This window comes from Bos indicus x Bos taurus, chromosome 10 (genome assembly GCF_003369695.1).
Source record: "Bos indicus x Bos taurus breed Angus x Brahman F1 hybrid chromosome 10, Bos_hybrid_MaternalHap_v2.0, whole genome shotgun sequence".
Taxonomy (NCBI): domain Eukaryota; kingdom Metazoa; phylum Chordata; class Mammalia; order Artiodactyla; family Bovidae; genus Bos; species Bos indicus x Bos taurus.
The window spans coordinates 72,978,225-72,995,545 of NC_040085.1; the positions used below are offsets into that span (position 1 = coordinate 72,978,225).

The 17,321-nt window shown below is 37.6% G+C and overlaps 1 protein-coding gene across 3 annotated transcripts in view; it reads left to right on the forward strand.

The window, feature by feature from the left end:
* MPP5 (membrane palmitoylated protein 5) overlaps positions 1–17,321 on the forward strand; it is an 80,433-nt gene that overhangs the window by 12,994 nt on the left and 50,118 nt on the right. For all 3 annotated transcript variants that reach the window (XM_027552214.1, XM_027552212.1, XM_027552213.1), the window contains one exon: positions 16,203–16,282. The gene's annotated coding sequence lies outside the window, so the exon portion shown is untranslated. The remainder of the gene's footprint in view (positions 1–16,202; positions 16,283–17,321) is intronic.

The window sequence follows — 17,321 nt, forward strand, 5'->3', positions numbered from 1 at the left end:
TAAGAGTCAACTCTGAGGATTGAGTTCTCTTTCTGGTACTTTAGAAATGAAAATTCATGTTACCTTTAAAAAGGAAAATTTATGCCCTGCTTTTTAAGTCTGGTAGGGGAAGGCAGTTTTTTTCTGTTGTATGCTGTTTTTTAATTGCCTTATCTCAAAATAACCCTTTTGCCACAATGTCAGCTTTTGAAGTGGAATATTCAGATTCCCTCAGAGTCTTATTTTGAGGATTAGTTGAAATGATGTATCAAGAATGATTAGCATAGTACCTGGTATATATATTAAGCACTTAATAAATTCTTATCCATAAATAAGAGAAAAAATACAAACCTGTTTTATGATACTTACATGGACTATCAATGAACTATTGTTTTCATAAATATATTTTGAATAGTTGGTGTGATTATCAATAATTTGATTAAGCAGTTTTGTAGGAATTTTGTGAATTGGTTATCATAGACTGAGTCAGTGATGGTTAATTGTAATTTTGTGTTGAAGTAAAGCTTCTGTCATCTCTGAAATAACAGTGAAAGTCAGTGGGGGGAAAACAGTTTGCTCTATTTATAAACAGCTTACGTATGTAGTGAGATCAAGTTCTCCTCAGCATTACTAGTTTCTCTTACTGACTCTCAAACATCAATCCAAGGGTATTTTTCACTAGGTCATTTTTACTACACTTTAAAATAGGCTTAAAAAGCATAGTTTTTAGAGTTGAGCTTCATTATGGGGATTTAAAATTTTATGTTTAGAAACCATTTGTTTAATTTTACTCATGTTAGAGTGCTTGAATTAGTGTTTTGTTTACTCTTTTTCCTTTTGTGTAATGGAAGCCTTTCATATATGTCTTGGGTCTTACATTCTTTCCCATTTATACAAGTTTTCTTAGGATGCTCTTCCATAGGTAATTCCTGTAGCGTTTTCTGCAGTTGTAGTGCAGCACTTACCAAATAGCATTGAAGTTCTGTAGAGGTTTTGTTTGTTTGCTTGTATACTTATACTTGTTTTTCACACTAGAATTTAAGTTCCCTAAGAATTTGGACACTCTGCCTTAGCAATCTTCTTGCCAGTGACTATCCCAAGTTTTTGTACCAAATGAGTACTTACATTGTTGAATGGATGAATAGTTTAGTAACCTTTTATAACTAAGATTTCTGTACAGTAATCTTCCAGATTGACCTTTCATTCTTATTTCTTATAATGTCCTCATTATGTTTTACTGCCTTCTAAGACTGATCAAAATCAGAACATGACTCATATTCTCAGTCAGCAGTTCTGTAGTGCTAAAAGTTCAGTGGATTCTAAACTTGGTGACATTTGTATCCTCATCAGTCTTCTTCCTTCTCAAATTCGCCTTTCCTGTTTTGATAACATAACGTCTGGTCCTGAAAGTATTCTCTATGGATTATTAATTTTAGTCAGTTTTTTTGTTCTGATAATTCTGAACTGATTATTTGGTATTCCTTCAGGGACAATGCAGATTTTTTTTTAATTGCCTATTGAATTGCATACCAATAAACCGTCTAGGTAGGGATAATCATCTACTAATTTGCTGACCTTTGGAGTCTTTTTTTTCCCTCTAGTAAACTATAAATCACTTGAAGTCAAAAGTTGATGTATCTTAACAATGCACTTTTAGAGACCTGCAGCTTGTGATACATGGGTTTCAGGGAAGGAAACTGCCTAAAAGGATTGACAACCTAAGATTAAAGGGAAAGGAGAAAATCTTTATAAAATAGGGATACAAATAGGCATCTAGAAGGCAAAATATTAACCCTGTAAGTTTGGAAATTAGGATTCTTAGAGTTTGAGATTGTGTATTATTAACACGATGAAAGATGAACTTGACTTACTATATTATAAAGTGTTAGTAGTCTGTTTTGGAATTTTTCTTTAAACTAACGCTGTTGCTCCTTTGGTAAACTGGTTTCCTCTCATTTTTAAATTACAGATGTAATGTATTCCTTTTTGTGTGGTAGAAGACATCCTGACTTCTGAAGAGTTTTAATGATTGCTTAAGTGATTTATTTATAAATTCTTATTGTTGAATTGTTTATAAACTTGTTTAGGATCTTAGGGATAATATTTTGATTCCTTCTATTTGCCTAATTGTTCTAGAACTCTTGAAAGGGCTTTGGTGCTTCTGCTAATGTTTTGTACTTTAAGAAGGTAGTTGTAATTTTAAAAGTCACTACTTTTTCTTTCAAAAAGTATTATCTATGTGGTTTCCCCCCCTCAAATTATAAAAGTAACACATTTTTTGTCAGTTTTTTGTAAGGTGTCCAAATTGTGCAGGAAGTAAAACCTGATAAAAAAGTTATCCTTATTTTTCAGAGATACTAAGTGAAAACAATATTCCGTATATTTTTCTGGATTTTTTGTGAATAACTTTAAAAATGTTTTTATGTGCATTTATAAAAATGGGATGATACGTATGTGTGTGTGTTTGTCGCTCAGTCGTGCCTGACTCTTTGCAGCCCCACGGACTGTAGCCCCCTAGGCTCTTCTGTCTGTGGGATTTTCTAGGCAAAATACTGGAGTTGGTTGCCATTTCCTTCTCCAGGGGATCTTCCCAGCCCAGGGATCAAACCTGGGTCTCCTGCATTGCAGGCAGATTCATTGCAGGCAGATTCTTTACCATCTGAGCCACCAGGGAAGCCCCTGGGTAATATGCAAGTACCATTAATTAATTCACTTGCTTTTTTTGTTCCGTGTCAGTTCATATAGGGCTTTATGCTCTAGAAGGAGCCTAGTGGGTTGCCGTCTCTGGGGTCACACAGAGTCGGATACAACTGAAGTGACGCAGCAGCAGCAGCAGCAGCAGCAGCTACATTAAAAAAATTTGAAATAAGCAGGTGACATTCTTTTTTTCTTCCATTTTTTTTTTCTTTTTTTCTTTTTCTTTTTTTGCCACACTGTGCAGCTTGCATGATCTCAGTTCCTTCACCAGCGATTGAACCTGGGCCAGGCAGTTAACACCTGGAATTCTAACCATTAGACCACCAGGGGACTCTCTTAATAGTATATTCTGTTTAACACAATGTCTAAAAAATTACCATTTCTGCATGTGTTAAATGCAAAAAATAATGAAATGTTTTGTATTCATTTTTCCCCCATGAAAGTGTGTGAAATTTGTGAGTCACTAGGTTGTGTCCAGCTCTTTGCTCCAGTGTCCAGCTCAGCCCACAAGGCTCCTCTGTCCGTGGAATTCTCCAGGCAAGAATATGGGAGTGGGTGGCCATTCCCTTCTCCAGGGGATCTTTCCAGCCCAGGGACCGAACCTGGGTCTTCCTGCCTTGCAGTCAGGTTCTTTACCATTTGAGCCACCAGGGATGCCCATTTTTCCCCCCGTGCTGAATCTTTAAAATCTAGTGTATATTTTATGCTGATGACACATCTCAATTGGAATGATAGACTTTCATTGGAAATACTTAAATATATATTTAGATTTTTAAAATTTTACAGTTGAAAAAGAGTAACATACCCAAATTGTTCCTAACATACTATATAGGATAAATTTCCAGAAAAGGAATTGTTAGTGAAGGTTTATTTAAAATTTTTGGTATTTGTTGTTTGTTCAGTTGCTCAATCATGTCTGACTCTTTGTGACCCCATAGACTGCAGCACGCCAGGCTTCCTTGTCCTTCACTATCTGCTGGAGCTTGCTCAAATTCATGTCCATTGAGTCAGTGATACCATCCAGCCATCTCATCCTGTGTCATCCCCTTCTCCTCCTGCCTTCAGTCTTTCCCAGAGTCAGGGTGTTTTCTAATGAGTCGACTCCTGGCATCAGGTGGCCAAAGTATTAAAGCTTCAGCTTCAGCATCAGTCCTTCCAATGAATACTCAGGGTTGATTTCCTTTAGAATTGACTCCTTGCAGTCCAAGGGACTCTGAAGAGTCTTCTCCAACACCACAGTTCAAAAGCATCAATTCTTCGGTGCTCAGCCTTCTTTATGGTCCAACTCTCACATCCGTACATGACAACTGGAAAAACTACAGCTTTGACTGTGTGGAGCTTTGTCGGCAAAGTGATTTGTCTCCTTGTTAATACACTGTCTAGGTGTGTCATAGTTTTCTTCCAAGGAGCAAGCGTCTTTTAATTTCATGGCTGCAGTCACCATCTGCAGTGATTTTGGAGCCCAAGAAAATAAAGTCTGTCACTGTTTACATTGTTTCCCCATCCATTTACCAAGAAGTGATGGTACCAGATGACATACAACAGTGAAGTTAAATGAAGCAGTCAAGTAAGAAAAGATGAATTTTTCATAATCATGTTTTAAAGGTAAAAGAACAATGTAAATGTGATTTTTTTTTTTTTTTTTCAAAGGAAGCCTGTAGTCAGTATGGTATTGTTTTACAGAGACAATTAACCTAGCACTACGGAGCCACATGAAGGTTCACTTCTCTGGCTTTTAGTTCCTGTTCTGTAAGTTTTAGCCCTGAAACTTAGCTTACAGTGCTTGCATGTCTTCTGGAAAATGGGGATATCTGACCTGCTCACCTTTCAGGGCACCTGTTGAGATCAAATGAAATAATGTGCTTGAATTACTATAAAAACTGAAAAGCTCTACAAATTGTAAGATGTGAATATGTAAATCACTTACAAATTTTCATTTCTAGCCTTTGAATCCCTGTCTAGCAGTTAACAGCAAGACAGAATTCCCACTCTAAATGCAATACTTCTAAAATGCAATTTATTATCTTTCCAGTTCTCCCCTCTCCTTTTTTTCCATGGGAGAAAAACCTTATTCTCTGAATTTTCCTATTTTAAGGTCCTGTAATTTCTGCCAGGTTCAGCTATCATGCTCAGTATTACAGAATTGTATTTAGTTCCTGGTCTCCAAAGCCAGTCAGATCATCCTTTATTATAAGCATTGTTTGAAATTATCCCTTTTCCTTCTGCTATTTCCTTTATCCTCCCATGCATAAAGTATTAAAACATTGTCTCTATTGACTGCTCTACTTACCTTTCTCTTAATCACCTGGTTACAGTGTATAAAAAAGATTTTAACTTTCTGAAAACTTCTTTGTTTCCCATTCTTTTTAAATTCTGAAACCAATAGTTTCCCATTGCTTGCAGGAGAAAATTCCAGCTAAGTTTAGTTTGCATTTGGAGTCTATTCTGGCTTTATCTTCTATCTCTTACACTGGCTCTGTTCCTTATCAGAGACTGTTCTTGTTCTCCCAGCAAGGCCGTAAATATTCTTGATTGGTAGCAATATTACTAAAAAGCCACATTGCAAGTAATTTTATCCCACAAGTTTAAAAATCCATTCCTAGTCAGTTTGAAAATGTTATAAGTTATCTTTTGTTCTAGTTCCTTTTTTCAGATACTTTACTAACCTTTTGGATGCATTTAATCTTTCATTACCAAGTAGTTGAAGGTGATAATGGGGCAGTTCAAGTAACCAACCATTTGATATCTTTGATACTGTTTGGCTTTTAACCAGTTCTTTCTATGAGTCTGTGGTCTTAAATATCTCCTAAGACCTTCAATCTTATGTTTAATATAAGCAAATGGAGAATTTTCCCACTGGGGGGAAAAGTAAAAACTGTAATACTTTTCACTTAAGAATATTACATGATATATAGGGAGCTTAGTATTGTCTGGTTTAAAAAAAAATGATTTCTTATTCCTCCACCAGTTCTTAATATTGCAAGATATTAACGGGCTATGAATATGAAGTCTTGCCTCTTCCGCCATATTCACCTCTCGCCTACTAGACTACCACTTCTTCAAGCATCTCAACAACTTTTTCCAGTAAAAACTCTTCCACAACCAGCAGGAGGCAGAAAATGCTTTCCGAGAGCTCATCGAATCCCGAAGCATGGATTTTTACACTACAGGAATAAGCAAACTTAGTTCTTGTTGGCAAAAATGTGTTGATTTTAATGGCTCCTATTTTGATGAATAAAGATGAGTTTGAGCCTAGTTATGATTTAAAATTCACAGTGCTAAGTCGCTTCAGTCGTGTCCGACTCTGTGTGACCCCATAGATGGCAGCCCACCAGGCTTCCCTGTCCCTGGGATTCTCCAGGCAAGAACACTGGAGTGGGTTGCCATTTCCTTCTCCAGTGCATGAAAGTGAAAGTGAAGTTGCTCAGTCGTGTCCGACTCTTAGCGACCACATGGACTGCGGCCCACCAGGCTCCTCCGTCCATGGGATTTTCCAGGCAAGAGTACTGGAGTGGGGTGCCATTGCCTTCTCCGAAAATTCACAGTATGAAACTGCAATTACTTTTTTGCACCAACCTAATACCTACTATCACCATCACTGCTACTCAAATTCATTTAAGTAATAATTCTAGTTTTGTCCTCCATAAAATACCACCTGAGGATGTTGTAAGGAGTATATGATACGAAGAACTTGAAACCTTGATGTGTTCAAGAGTGCATGTTATAACTGTTGAATGTTTATTCTCCGTTTGGCTGCACTGGGTCTTCGTTGTTGCACACAGGCTTTCTCTACAGAGCAGGGCCTACTTGTTTGTTTTGGTGCAGAGGCTTCTTGTTGCTGACATGGGCACTCGGGCAGGTAGGCTCAGTAGTGGTGGCACACAGATTTAGCTGTGGCTCCGCAGCATGTGGGATCTTTTTGGACCAGGGATCAAACTCGTGTCCCCTGCATTGGTAGGTGGATTTTTAACCTCTGGACCACCAGGGATGTCCCATTGAATATTTATTTTGAGGTGCTCCTTGGGCAAAATACTTTGCTTCTTTAAACCTGTTTTCTCTTTTGTCATTGGGTGTAACACTAATACTTACACTTGTATACTTGTTTGAGGATTAACTGTATAAAGCATGGTAGCACAGTGTTCAGCACACAGAGTTAGTAAATACTAGCTTGACCATTAAATGTTTTGTCTATACATTTTTAAAAACAGTTCTAGTTTTTGTTTTTGATAACAGTTCACAGCATGTGGGATCTTAGTTTTCTGACCAGGGATCCCTAACCCACGTTGCTGGCTTTGAAAGCACAGTCTTAACCACCGGAATGCCAGGAAAGTCCCCATCTTTACATTTTTTTTAGTCTTGTTTGGGCCACTTTTAATGTAAATACTTATCATTTTGTATGCATGTGTAGTCTCTGGCCAGAGTGTAATCATGTGATGGTGGTGGAGGTGGTGGAATGTAGTATATGCTGGAATATATTATTAAAATTGTATTTGCACTGCCACTCAGGTTCCAGTATGCAATACAAGGCAATTTATTTGGCAGTAGTTTTTATTACATTTAATGAGCTCTTTCCATCCACTGCCAAGATGACCCTTGAAATAAATCTTCTCCTGAACATTTTGAAAAGCAGTACATTAGATGATACTAAGTATCTTTCAGCCTCCGTATTTATTTAGAAACTAACAGTACTGGAAAAAGAGTTTTATCTTGGAAGTCTGAGAAGCTTAATGAAAATTATTGAATGAGTGAATGCCTCAATTTTGGGTTAGTTTAATTCAGGGACTCTTAAAGTGAAAGTGTTAGTCACTTAGTTGTGTCCAACTCTTTGCGAACTTGTGGACTGTAGCCAGCCAGGCTCCTCTGTCTGTGAAATTCTCCAGGCAAAGATACTGGAGTGGGTAGCCATTCCCTTCTCCAGGAAATCTTTCCAACCCAGGGATTGCACCCTGGTCTTCCACATTGCAGGCAGATTCTCTACTCTCTGAGCCAGCAGGGAAGCCCCCAGGGTCTCTGAACTTTGGTATCATTGACATATTTTGTACTGGATCATTCTTGGCAGGGGGTGCTATCTCGTGCATATTTAGCAACATATCCCTAGCCTCTGCTACGTAGATGCCAGTAGCACCCCTCAACACAGGCCTGACAGTGAATATATCTAGACATTGTCAAGAATTCTCCTGGTGGGGATAGGTGGGAGGCAGAATCACCTGTGATGGAGAGCCACTGTGAAAATCTAGTCTTTTATTGTGGAGAAGCTCTATACAGTCAGCAAAAACAAGACCAGGAGCTGACTGTGGCTCAGACCATGAACTCCTTATTGCCAAATTCAGACTTAAATTGAAGAAAGTAGGGAAAACCACTAGACCATTCAGGTATACCTAAATCAAATCCCTTATGATTATACAGTGGAAGTGAGAAATAGATTTAAGGGCCTAGATCTGATAGATAGAGTGCCTGATGAACTATGGATGGAGGTTCGTGACATTGTACAGGAGACAAGGATCAAGACCATCCCCATGGAAAAGAAATGCAAATAAGCAAAATGGCTCTCTGGGGAAGCCTTACAAATAGCTGTGAAAAGAATTGAAAAGCAAAGGAGAAAAGGAAAGATATATCCATCTGAATGTAGAGTTCCAAAGAACAGCAAGGAGATATAGGAAAGCCTTCCTCAGCGATCAATGCAAAGAAATAGAGGAAAACAACAGAACGGGAAAGACTAGAGATCTCTTCAAGAAAATCAGAGATACCAAGGGAACATTTCATGCAAAGATGGGCTCGATAAAGGACAGAAATGGTAGGGACCTAACAGAAGCAGAAGATATTAAGAAGAGGTGGCAAGAATACACAGAAGAACTGTACAAAAAATATCTTCACAACCAGGATAATCATGATGGTATAATCACTCACCTAGAGCCAGACATCCTGGAATGTGAAGTCAAGTGGGCTTTAGAAAGCATCACTACTAACAAAGCTAGTGGAGGTGATGGAATTCCAGTTGAGCTATTTCAAATCCTGAAAGATGATGCTGTGAAAGTGCTGCTGCGCTCAATATGCCAGCAAATTTGGAAAACTCAGCAGTGGCCACAGGACTGGAAAAGGTCAGTTTTCATTCCAATCCCAAAGAGAGGCAATGCCAAAGAATGCTCAAACTACCACACAATTGCACTCATCTCACACTCTAGCAAAGTAATGCTCAAAATTCTCCAAGCCAGGCTTTAGCAATATGTGAGCCGTGAACTTCCAGATGTTCAAGCTGGTTTTAGAAAAGGCAGAGGAACCAGAGATCAAATTGCCAACATCCGCTGGATCATGGAAAAAGCAAGAGAGTTCCAGAAAAACATCTATTTCTGCTTTCTTGACTATGCCAAAGCCTTTGACTGTGTGGATCACAAGAAACTGTGTAAAATTCTGAAAGAGATGGGAATACCAGACCACCTACCCTGCCTCTTGAGAAACCTGTATGCAGGTCAGAAAAAACAGAACTGGACATGGAACAACAGACTGGTTCCAAATAGGAAAAGGAGCACATCAAGGCTGTATATTGTCACCCTGCTTATTTAACTTCTATGCAGAGTACATCATGAGAAATGCTGGGCTGGAAGAAGCACAAGCTGGAATCAAGATTGCCGGGAGAAGTATCAATAACCTCAGATATGCAGATGACACCACCCTTGTGGCAGAAAGTGAAGAAGAACTAAAAAGCCTCTTGATGAAAGTGAAAGAGGAGAGTGAGAAAGTTGGCTTAAAGCTCAACATTCAGAAAACTAAGATCATGGCATCTGGTCCCATCACTTCATGGCAAATAGATGGAGATACAGTGGAAACACTGTCAGACTTTATTTTTTGGGCTCCAAAATCACTGCAGATGGTGATTGCAGCCATGAAATTAAAAGACGCTTACTCCTTGGAAGGAAAGTTATGACCAACCTAGATAGCATATTCAAAAGCAGAGACTTTGCCAACAAAGGTCCGTCTAGTCAAGGCTATGGTTTTTCCAATGGTCATATATGGATGTGAGAGTTGGACTGGAAAGAAAGCTGAGCACCAAAGAACTGATGCTTTTGAACTATGGTGTTGGAGAAGACTCTTGAGAGTCCCTTGGACTGCAAGGATATCCAACCAGTCTATTCTGAAGGAGATCAGCCCTGGGATTTCTTTGGAAGGAATGAGGCTAAGGCTGAAACTCCAGTACTTTGGCCACCTCATGCGAAGAGTTGACTCATTGGAAAAGACTCTGATGCTGGGAGGGATTGAGGGCAGGAGGAGAAGGGGAGGAGAGAGGATGAGATGGTTGAATGGCATCACCGGCTCAATGGACGTGGGTTTGGGTGAACTCCGGGAGTTGATGATGGACAGGGAGGCCTGGCGTGCTGCTATTCATGGGGTTGCAAAGAGTCGGACATGACTGAGTGACTGAACTGATTTATAAAAGAGGTATAAGTAAGTCTTTGATAAATTTTGGAAATCAATATTTAGGATACAGATATTTAACAAATTACAAATGCAGCAGTATTTTTTCCATGTTGTCTTTTTATTTTTAATCTCAAGGCAATTGTGTGGCCTAAAATTACTGGCTAAGAATAGGAGCTTGAAAACTAAGATCTTTCTGTTGCAGATATGTTTTATATGCAGCTTTTGCCAGGAATGTTCAAAGCTGCTAAGTCTTTGAAAGTTTTCATCTGAGAAAGATGTGTCTTCTAAGCTATTGACATTGTCCTGTTGATACCCCAGTTAAATTGAACAGGAATCCTATGCCGGGAGCCGGCATATTGCATATTGAGTGCATATTGCATATTGAGTGCAGCACTTTTCAGGATCTGGAATAGCTCAACTGGAAATTCTATCACTGCCGGTAGCCAGCGTGAGGAACTCCGCCCATGACAAAGGTCATGAGGAAGGAGGCTCGGCATACGCAAAGGCGGGATCGAGCTTCAGGAGTCCCCCTGGAAATTCTCGAGCATATACCCCCAAAACCAGAGTCTGCCTACTTTCTGCTTTGTGCTTTCACCTACACCTCTGACTTTACGGGGGGCTGTCCCCCACTACCTCTCTGAAAAAAGTTAGCTTACAGCTCCAGTTAATAATTCCTGGGTGTGACAGTGTTTAACCTACAAACTCCTTTGGAAATCCTCTAGCCTGCCTGAATAGGTTTTTCCGGCCACATGTGATTGTTCAGAGCCTCCCAACTGTGAGAGGCAGGAGATGTTCTAAACTGTCTAAACACAGATTCTTTTGAGTAGTTAAAAGATTGATTAGAAATTGTATTGGTGAAGGGATTTTCACTTGTTGGGCCAATGTTTGCTGCTAAGTTTCCATATCCCTTACCTGCTGTGTCCCTGGCAGTGTATTGGTTAATATAATTGGTGTAAATAGTAGCTTTAATGTTTGTAACCTGGGACCCTTGAGTTAATTCTTTTTGTAGCCCACCACACCTTTGCGCTGTACGATGCAACTTTATCTAATGCTTTTGGAGGGTGGCTCCTGACCAATCACCTTTAGAGAAAAATAAGTTTTCTGAAGAAAAGGTCTTAAAATGTTAACAGGCCTCCGGGCCAGAAGATGATGCAAATCACCTAAGCTTTTGCATATGATAAGTTTGCAGGAAGAAAGCCTGGTTTGCTGCAAGACTCTACCCCTTCCCCCATTATCCTCTGTGCATAACTTAAGGTATAAAAACTACTTTGAAAAATAAAGTGCGGGCCTTGTTCACCGAAACTTGGTCTCACCATGTCGTTCTTTCTCTTACCTTCTGGCTGAATTATTCAGCCTCTTTTCTCCACTGAATTTCCTCACTGAGCTATCCTTATTTCAGCCTCTTTTCTCCACTGAATTTCCTCACTGAGCTATCCTCATTCTATTACTCTTTATATCCTTAATTAACGTTTAATTAAGCAATTGTTTCCTGATCCTCGCCGACGCCGTCCCCGCTTCGAATACCCTGGATCAGCCGGGGCTGGTCCCCGGCAATCCTACCTTCCTTTTTTTTTTTTTTTTTGGTCTGTGAAAGCAATTGGTTTTAAGTACCTTTAAATTATACTCCTACCTCCTCATTTGATATCTATTTTGAGGATATTTTTCAAATGAAGGAATTTTGCTTGCGTTCTGTCTGACAGTACATTCTAAATAAAGTAGTTTTAAAACTGAGGATAGCAATGGCTTCTTTGGAATGCAGTTATCTGGATGATAAATAAAGGTTCCTTAATTTGAAACCGAAACCATGAATTAGGTAGAATTTTAGAAGTTCCCTTATAGGACTTGTCAGAAGTTCCATTAAAAAATAAACCCAGGATATTTGGATTTGGTCTGTTTATTAAGGAACTTGGTTTGTCAGTTGTATAAATGTGTTTTGCTGCTTTAAAAAAATTTTTTTTACATTGTACTTTATGAATTAATCTTCAAATATATTATTTTTATTTTAAAAATATTTTAAAAGTATGTTTAGTTCTTCATAAAGAATAATTGGGAAAAGTAGTGTCTCAGTTAAATCTTTGGTGAGTTTATATATTTTTGCTTAAATTGTTGTCGGTAGTTATTTCTGAGCTAATGCTTTTCATGAGTAGCCTACATATAGTTGACCCTTGAACAACACAGGTTTGAATTGTGCATGTTCATGTGTAGGTGGATTTTTTTCAGTAAATACTACAGTACTACAGGATTCGTAGTTGGTTGAATCCATGAATGGAGAACTGTGGATATGGAGAAATCACCTATATGGAGAACCTCCTATAGGTTATACATTTCCACTGCACAGAAGGTTGGTGTCCCTGTATCCTGTGTCATTCAGGCATCAATTCTATTTGAGTTTTAAATTGTGTTTAGTTTTAGATATAGCTAAGTTTCTTCTCTGTGAAGATGGTGCACAGGCATTCATTGTTGGAAAGTAAAATCTGTGCGTTGAGCTAAACATTTATTGATGAAATAGGATTTTTTATGTGATGTCAATGTATGACTTGGTCTTTTTAAAAAATTGGTTTTGTTAAGATACCATTTGATGCAGTTTTAAATGTATTATTTAAAATCAGCTCAGTAAGTGTAATACATTAAAATTCATTAATTTTATGTGTTCAATCTGAATTTTGAAAACAACTTTTTTAAGGTATTGTGTTCTATAAAATTCACATGTTTTATAAGTACAGTTTGAGTTAAATTTATATCATGTAGGTGTCACTGAAATCTAGTTTTATTACACTTCCATCCCATGAAAAAGTTGCCTCATCTCCTATCATAGCCAGTTTTTGTGGCCACCCTCAGCTGCAGGAATCCACCAAAATGCTTTTCTAACAGCACTAATTTTGCCTTTCCTAGAAATTTCATATGAGTGGAATCATCTAGAATGTACACTTTTATCTGGCATTATGTTTTTGAGGCCATCCACGTTATTAAGTAAGTAAAATCACTCAGTCATGTCCGACTCTGCGACCCCATGAATGGTAGCCTACCAGGCTCCTCTATCCATGGGATTTTCCAGGCAAGAGTACTGGAGTGGGTTGCTATACCCTTCTCCAGGGGATTACTGAATAGTATTCCATTTTTTATAATTGATCCTTTCATTAGCTGAAGGACATTTGAATTGTGTCCGGTTTAAAGCTATCATTATTAATAATGCCTTTATGAATATTCCATATAGATCTTTGTTTTTTACAAATAAAAATATGTATTTCTCATATGAGCTTACTGGATTATATATCATAAGTCTATGTTTAACTTTTTAAGAAATTGTCAAACTCATCACCAATTCATGTTCTTACCAGTATAGGGGTTTCAGTTTCTCCACATCCTCTCCAAAGCTTATTGTTGTCGGTCTTAAATTTTAGTGATTTTATTGTATTTGTAATGGTGCTTTAGTCACTAAATCGTGCCTGACTCTTGTGATCCATGGATCCATGGAGCCTGCTAGGCTCCTCTGTCCAAGGGATTTTCCAGGTAACAATACTGGAGTGGTTAGCCATTTCCTTCTCCAGGGGATCTTCCCAACCCAGGGATCAAACCTGGGTCTCCTGCACTGCAGGCAGATTCTTTACCAACTGAGCTACCAGGGAAGTCCTGTTGTAATGGTATTTCATTGTATTATTTAATAGCTCTGTTGAGTTATGATTCGGATACCATGTATGTATAATTCATCCAATTCAAATATATTCAGAATTCTGTGATCATTACTACAATCAGTTCTAGAACATGTTCATCACCCTGCAAAAGAAACCTGCATCCCTTAGCCATTCCCTCCCATCTCACACACACACACGCCAGCTCTTGGCAGTCACTAATCTACTTTGTCTCTCTAGATTTGCCTATTCTAGACATTTTATAAATGAAATCATATAGTACTTGGTCCTTCGTGACTGGCTTCTTTCACTTCTGTTCAGAGTTCATCAGTGTTGTAGCATGTATCAGTCCTTTTATTGCTCAGTAATATTTCATTTTGGATATACTATTTATCCGTTTATTGGTTGACAGACATTTGGATTTTTTCCCTCTCCTTTTTGGTGTTAATACTGCTGTAAACATTTTTGTACAAGGTTTTTTTCATTTCCCTTGGTTGTATACCTGGAAGTGGAGTTGCTCTATGTTTAGCCTTTTGAGGAATCGCCAGACTGTTTTACGGTGTAACTGTTCCCTATGACATTCCCAACAGAAGTGTGTGAGTTTCAGCACTTCTTTTTTTTTTAATCTTAGCAATCCTAGTGGGTGCTGTGGTGTGTCATGGTTTTGATTTCCTTTTCTTTGATGAGTTATAATAATGGAGAATATCTTTTTATGCATACATTTAGTAAAGCTATTTGTGTATCTTCTTTGGAGAACTGTCTGTTCAGGGGCTCTTCCCACTTAAAATCAGACTGTCTTTTTACTATAGACTAAAATCAGACTGTCTTTTTACTATAGAGTTGTGTTTGTTATATATTCCAGATAAAAGTCCTGAATCAAGTAAATGATTTGCAAATATTTTCTCCTTTTATGTACACATTGTTCACATTCTTTATGGTGTCCTTTGAAGCACAAGGTTTTAAAATTTGATCTTATCTAATTTATCTGTTTTCCTTTTGTTGCTTGTATTTTTGATGTGTCTTGAGAAACCATTGCCTAATTAAGGTCATGAAGATTTATGCCTAAATTAAGTTTTATAGAGTTCTTATGTGTGTGTTTTTGACCCGTTTTGAGTTAATTTTTGTATATGGTATAAGGTAAGAGTCCAGTTAATTCTTTTGCATGTGGATGTATGGATATCTAATTTTCCTAGTGTTATTAAGAGACCGTTTCTTTTTTATGTTTTTTCTCCCCATTTAATTTGTCTTGGTACTCTTGTTGATTTGCCTGTAAATGTTGGAGTTTATTCTGGTCTCTTAATTCTGTTCCATTGATTTCTGTCTATCCTGTGCCAGTGGTTTTATTCGCATACTTAATGATGTTGAATATTTTTCCAAATGTTTGTTGTTTGTATATCTTTGGTGGTCAAATCTTTTGCCTCTTTTAAACAGTTATATCATTTGACTTACAGAGTTGTAAGAGTATTTATAGTGAATATAAATATTTTGCAAGTATTTCTCATTTTTTATAGCTTGCCTTTTCATTTTCTTTACAGTATCTTTTAGTGGCATATTTGGGGATGGCATATTCTGCCACTCTTCAGTGGATTCTAAAAACCTTGTGAAATCGACAGATCTTGGCAACTGATTAGAACATCTTGGAGATAGTAGTATAATTAACAATAGTAGGAAAGAAGTTGAGGTCAGTTTAGGATATATTTAAATTGAGGTTCCTGGTGACATCCATGTAAAAATGTACTTTCTGTTCCTTCAACTTGGAACCCTTTATTTCAGGATATTCCCACAGCTGACTTTTTTTTTTTTTTTGTCATTCAAGTCTCAGCTCAGTTATCACTTCCTAAAATAGACCTTTCCTGACCATCTTATCTAATGTTGAACCTTCCAAACATCATTCCAAACATATCTATTTCATAACCCAATTCTACTTTCTCTTTACTCCTTTCTCTGAAGCCATCTTACTCTGTATTTGCTTTTTGTTCTATGTTATCCTATCAAAATATAATCTCTCATTAGGATAGAATCCTGTCTTGGTCTTCAGTGTCACATTAACATTTCCCCCTCTGAATTAACTGTAGTTCCTTTCTGTCAAATTCTTTTTGGATCCTAAACTTCTCATTTTCTTGGCCTTATGAAACCATTTATAAAGTTTAAAATTGATCTAGAAGTTGTAGTTAAAACAAAGAAATCCTTTAAACTGCATTTTTGTTTGAGCCTTACCTGGAGATAAAAAATGTCATTAAAAATAATACACAGAAGGGTCATGCCCTTTTTCTTTCTCATCATTGACTTTAGGTAATTTACATTGATTTTAATTGATGTTCATTAGTGATGGGTATGTGTGCATTTTTATTGCTTTATACTGAGAAATCCTAGTTATCTGGAAACAGAATTGGATATCATATTCAATTAATTTTTCTGTCCTTTCCCTCGCTCTAAAAGATTCTGCAGATTTTTACACTTGATTGTCTCTTTTCTGTTTTACAGAATAAGAAAGTCTGAGTTTTGCGAAAAAATCAGAAAAGAACTAAGAAGAGAGTCAACAAGAACTTTCTGATTTGCATAATGTAAGTTCTTTTCACTATTCGCGGCCTGAATTTTGTTGTTAGCTGACAAAGCTGTCTCTATGGAAACAAATAGTGCAACTTCTGAGAATGTCAGAGGAATGCTGATCACTTAATATGAGACTTTCCAGCTGCTGGTCAAAGGGCATTACTCCTAGAAGGGGAGGAAGGATGACTTGAAAAAAGTATCTGGAGTTCTGGTTGCTAGTTTAGACCAAGTATGTTTATGCCCATGAAGTGTATGTTTTACATTTCCCTCTGCCTAAGACTTAGGATACTGATTATATCGGAACTCACCTTCTTATAGCAGTTCGTGTTTCCTGGCTCTCATATAAGTGGTTTTGTTTCTTGGTATGGAGTTTTCAGTGAGCCTGTATCCCTCAGGCTATTTCAGGCCCCCCATTCTCAATCATTTGTACTTATTGAAACTTACTTAGCTTCTTTTTACCCCCTTCTTCTTTATTCAATTCACATAAGCAGAGCCCTTTTTCTCTCGCTAGTTTGAAGTTAGCATTGAAATAGCTTTGGCCTGTGAGCCTGAAAATTCATTTTCTTCTTTTGTGGAATACATAAAGAGAGTTGTTTTATTTATTTATTTTTTTCTTTCCACACCCCCTCGCCACCCCCAGTCCCACGAGGTGGGATGTATAAGCTGGGGTTCTGATGAGGATTTGAAATATGGGCCTTCAGGGTGTTTTTGAAGCAGATAATTTATAATTAGAGGATAGAGAAGAGAGGGATACTCTTTAGGGCCAGCAGCTTGTAACTACTTTAGCTGCATAAGGCAGTCTTTTATTTACATATAAGGAGATAATTCTCTAGTTCAGTCATTTACCCGCCTCCAATTCCAAATCGTCAAACAAAGGAATTGTTTTTTGTTTTCTGAGAATGAGAATATAATTCCTTTGGATTGATACTCTTTCATTGTTTATTTTCATGTGTTGGCTGCATAAATAAGCTAGAATATTCGTGGTTTGTCTGTTTAAAAATTATAATGATCTTTAATTTTAAAACTATGGGACACAGCATAATGTTTCTTTGA